Genomic DNA, 5,596 nt, shown 5'->3' on the forward strand with positions numbered 1-5,596 from the left:
AGGATCATTGAAATAAGCCAATCAAACAACTGACATTGGTAGTTACAAAAGGGAAAGCGGAAAAAGCAATGCATGCATCATTTCCCCTAGAGCTAACGCATTTGTCAATTACAACACCGTCCCAAACATTAGGACCATTGGCTTCTAAAGCCACGAATGAAGGCATCTAGTCTAGCGCATCTCAGGACTAGATGGACTTAAGGTTACAATAATTATCAGATCCCATCCCACTCGCAATGGACATCTCATGAAGTAGAGACATCGGTACAAGGTGTCTCTAGCCTTCAAAGTTGCACCATGAGCAGGAGAGGACTGTCGAAAGAAGCTTTGGGGATGACCAGCTCGTGGAGCTTCCTCTAACATCCGAGGAAGAGGAGACCACCAAAAACCACCCTGATGCCACTTTCAGTAGAGCCAGGGGAGGAACGCCTAGCAACGAGCCAGCAAGCGAGCTGCCAAGTCGATGCTCGAATGCTCCTAGACCCGAGTTGGAAGCCACGCGCCCGCCGACCATGGAGGAGCCTAGCGGCCTGGCCCTCCAATGGCATCATTCACCCTATCTTCATGGAACTTCCTCTAATACCTATGGAGGACGAACACCAGCATGGTGCGACGGAGCCTGATCTCTAAAAATCCCTCTCGGACTATGAGCCCTGACGCTTGAAGAAGGTAGCCATTCTCTCACTCGGATTGGATGCTAGAGAAAACTCAGAGGTAGGGGAAGAAGTGAGGATGAGACTCACTACCCTCCTCTCCCTCGGCTTAAATAGGCGGCACGAAGACGAAGTCGGAGAAGACGGCGGTTCGCATTTGAGGCGGGCGTAGGCCCTCGGGTGCACTCGCAATCAAGGGGCAGAAGACGTGGCGGTTTAGTCCCTGAGGCAGCATGAGACCAGCAACGGTCGTTGGAGGTACATTGAATGCATGCGTCTTCTGTAACATTTACCAACCGTTTTCTCGCTACACAAGGGAGGCGGCCAGATGAAAAGCTAAGAAGCAGATGACAACGTAGTAACGTATCTTGAGTAAGCCTCGTACCTTTCATCATCTTTTGATTTCCTCGCACGTGCCTCATGGCGTACAACCATCTACAATAGGGCACTACCAAGACATGATGTGGCCAGGGGAGGTCGATAGCCCCCTAGACTCACACGCCGAGTGGCCCTTTGTATCCATGACCCCGCAGCGTACTTAGGTAATCCACTCTTTGGTCGGTCCTTAGAAGGGCTCGAGGCCACAAAAGAGATAGGGGTAGGGAGGAGATGGACCCCTATGGCTCTAATCGATGGTGCGGAGCCACATGACCATCTCTCCCTATGTCCAAGTCGTCCGCTTCGAAGTCGCTTAGGTTGACCCCCTCTAAGGGGAGGCATCTTGCCCTCTGGACACTGCAGAGGCGATTAGGGACCAACAGGATTGACGACCAACGATTTATGGGATGTCTAACATGAGGCACAGTCAAACTCCACGTCGATCAGGGAGGATATTGGGTCCTGCTCAGATTACCCATAGACCTCAACGAGGCGCACCGCTTTGACCATGTGGTTATGGTGGACATGCCTCTCCCTGCATGGGGTGAAACCAAACCTACCTGTTACAAGGCAACACGACCTCTCAAGGTTGGCAAGGACACTAGGGAAAAACAGAGTTGGGTCCCTATGACCCTAAAAGAGGTCGGGGCAACCTAAGGCCTACTCCAGAGACTCACAAACCATCAGTGGTCTACGACCTCTCTGGGAGAGATCAACGAAGCAAAGAGGCTGAGGTGACGCACAATGCAAAGCCTGAAGTGTGATCGTGACTCGGTCACGTAGAAAAAATAAGAAAGGTCCAAAAACCTATGAGCCGGGGCACGGTCGCAAAAAATCCTTACGACCGTGCAAACCAGAGGTCAGGGAAATGACTCCTCTAAGCTTTCCATAAAAATACCCTTCCTATTATGCCAAATGCCCATGTGAGGTTAGAAGGATCAAGGCCCTCACAAAGGCGGACTAGTACAAACATCGATAAGACTACTCGATTTCGCTTAGGTCATAAACCCCGATGCATGGCGCACTGGCAAGGCAAGGTTTAGCGGTCATGAACCACAACGCTAGGACATACTGGCGAAGCAGAACACAACGGCCACTCGCCGCATTGAATGCATCAGCACGCAAGGGGTCGAGCAACGAAGCTCACGTGGGTAATGACCACGAGTCCATGTTCCATACAAGCACACACATCAGCGCTTTCATGATCACTTCGTGATCGCAAACAATGCTCAAGGGCTACTATCGGGGTTATGACCCCAGGGTGTCTCAAGGCACCAATTAGTTGGTAGGCCACGTGCCCCACAACTCATCGGGTTAATAATGGCCTGAACGACCGAGGCCTAGCTAGGATGAGCACGCCAAACCAATGCCTAGGCCAGGGTCGGCCATGACCCCTTCTCCTGCCTTAGCCACACGAAAAATGTGCAACCTCTCCCCCATCACGACCCCTAGGGCAGGATGAGGAGAGATCGAGAGTGGCTCAGTATGTTTGCTCTGACAAGAGCAGGCATACCGCACTAACCTCATAAGGACCGTGGGGACAATAGTCACCTCGATCCGATCAGACGCCATCCCTATGCCACGTCGCACCAACGAGACAGCACCACACAATGGTGGCAACGGGTATAAAACCCATCATCCAAATACAGACCGACAGGACACGTGTACGATCCAACCCACTATGGGATGGGATCCATGACAAAGGTCTCAACCTAGAGATCTTCCTGACTTGCGAAGAGCCCTGACCCCAATCATAGGGGTCATGGCCCTTAGCCTCATGAAGCGACCAGGCAAATGACGACTAAGGGCGGCTACCTAATACGGGTACGATGCCCCCGGGAACCTAGAGATAACGGTGAAGACCATGAAGGATGCTACGTTGCGCAGGCCAGCTGATGAACTATCACCATGGCTACAGTGCTGCCACGGCCAGCACAGTAGCACCATGTTAGACCCAGCCACGATGTGGCCACAAGACCATGATGATAGCCACACCGAGGCAAGCATCAGAAGATGGCATAGCTTGCAAGCCAAGTTGGCTAGGACCTCCCTTAGGCTCTCGACCCTTCGGTCGAATTTTTTATTTTTAGCTCTTTTTTTGAAAAAAATCACAAATATACCCCTAGAGGTATGCTTTCAAAATCTGGACCCTTAGCTCAGCGCCATCATTGGTGGTGCCGAGCTTACACGTCTCGGCGCCATAGATTTTAGCGCCTAGGTCTTGGGCTCGGCGTAGACGTGGCGGTGACTTGGCAGACACCTTGGCACCGTAGATCTTGACGCCGAGCTTGGCGCCATGGTTATTGGCACCAAGAATGGCACCAAGATATATGGCGCCGAGGTGGTGTTTAAACCCAGCACCGAACCTTCCTGCCCAAGCCTTCTTCCTCTTCTTTCTCCTCCCTCTCGGTTTTTTCTCTCCCCACTTCGCCCAACCTCACGAATCGGCATATTGGACCTAGGAAACTTTGATTTGATCCATAGATCTTTGAGAGCAAGGTATCCTCGCTCCCTCCTAGTTTTTTTTTCAAATCGATTAAGTATATATTAGTCGGATTTTTCAACTTAAGAATCATCATTACTTAGGGTTTCATGCAATATTAATATTTATATTATACAACCATAGGATGCCAAGGCATGGAAAAGCTACCAAACCAAGGTAACCTCAGCACACGTTGTTATGATATGAGTTCATTGTTGTTTATCAAATGGGAAACCCTAGGTGTAGGATTTAATGTTAATTGCTTTCAGTTCTTAGAACGAAAATGGCTAAATTGTAGTTATGGCCGGATGATAGGAAATGCCTTCAACCCATTGCCTCTGCCTAGTGGTGTTCTAGTGCCCATGTGCTTTTGCGGCGATTCTTACAATGTAGCCAAGTCCAATGAAGAGGACACGTATAGGCAGAGGTATTGGATGTGTTCCAATTTTACGTTTGAGCCTACACTTCGTTAGCGCCGCATTAACAAGATGGTGAGGAATTGATGTCTATGTCATATGACATCTTGCATGATTTTTTTGTTTTGTAATAATAGCATTTTTTGCAGACCCCCCACCACTCTATGATTTTGAGCAGTGAATCGACACTGAGATTAAGCCTGAAGATAAGGAATGGATGCAGAACTGTTGCGGTGAGAGGCAGAGGACAAGGAGATGATGGAGAAGCGACGCGGAGAGGAGGCTACAAAAAAGGAGCACAAGGAAGAGGAGGAAAGGAGGCGTCTTGCTGCGTACAGGGAGGAGAGGGAGAAGAAGCTTGAGCGTGCACACCGAGCGAAAGCAGCGATGGAGGAGCATCCTGATGCCCTGAAGAAGGGAAAGTGGCCTCGTTGCACTCAGTAGTCTCCATTACTTGCTAGTTCTATGGTTTATTCATGAACAATATTGTCTACTGTTGGACTTTTCATTGTGTTGTCATGTAATGCACTTTAAGTATAGGCATGCTTAGGTCATGTACTGCGTTATTTAGTTTGTCAGCACGTACTTCTAGTATTATTGTGTTGTTTAATATGTCGTAGTATTGGACTTTTCATTATGTAGTTGTTTTCATTATTTGTAGTCATAATATTCAGTTTAATATTGCGGACATAGGTAATTGAAGTGAACAACAAGCACAAGAAATGGCATGTGAGAACATGTACCAAATAAGGGTACATAGTTCCTTCGACTAAACCTAACATGCCTTAGGTAATTAAACCAAACAACAAACACATGGATGTGCCATGTGAATAAGATAGAGTCATCCTAGTAGTGTGGCCACATAGCAAATTGTGTTGCACCTTCTCCACAGTAGCCTCCCATTGTTGGTGGTGGTGGTGGCGGGGGTGACGATGGAGGCCCCTTGTTCTTGTGATTAGGGCAGGTGCAATATAGATCATTACAGAGTGCCTCCTGTGAACTTGCACCATTGTCATTGCCATCGTCTTCGTCTTCCTTGTATCCGCTGCTAACTTCCCTTTGTAGATCAAAGATTTGGTCCTATAGGTAGTAGATGTACTGCTGATGCGGATAAATTGGTCAAGGTTCAACCCACCTAGTGAACCCATAGTTTTCTTTAGGGTGACAATGGAGGCCCCTTGTTCTTGTGATTAGGGCAGGTGCAATATAGATCATTGCAGAGTGCCTCTTGTGAACTTGCACCATTGTCATTGCCATCGTCTTCGTCTTCCTTATATTCGCCGCTAACTTCCCTTTGTAGATCAAAGATTTGGTCCTGTAGGTAGTAGATGTACTGCTGATGCGGATAAATTGGTCAAGGTTTGACCCACCTAGTGAACCCATAGTTTTCTTTGGACTCAAAAGACTACAATAAGTATGTCCTGTGAGTTGTAAGGGTATTCGAGAAATATATTTAACAAACAAAATGTAATAGCAATTACCCATGCTCGCGTGCATTTGAAGAAGCGACGACCTCCATCGATCCCCTCGGTGAACATCTGCACTAAGCAGTCCTCACCATGCATGCATTTTGGCCAATCTTCCTGTTATTGTATCCTCCGAGAGGGCACTCTTTAGTGAAATCACTCTTGCTCTCAGGAGGAAACTGATACACTGGTTCCTCAAAG

This window comes from Miscanthus floridulus, chromosome 8 (assembly GCF_019320115.1).
Source record: "Miscanthus floridulus cultivar M001 chromosome 8, ASM1932011v1, whole genome shotgun sequence".
Taxonomy (NCBI): Eukaryota; Viridiplantae; Streptophyta; class Magnoliopsida; order Poales; family Poaceae; genus Miscanthus; species Miscanthus floridulus.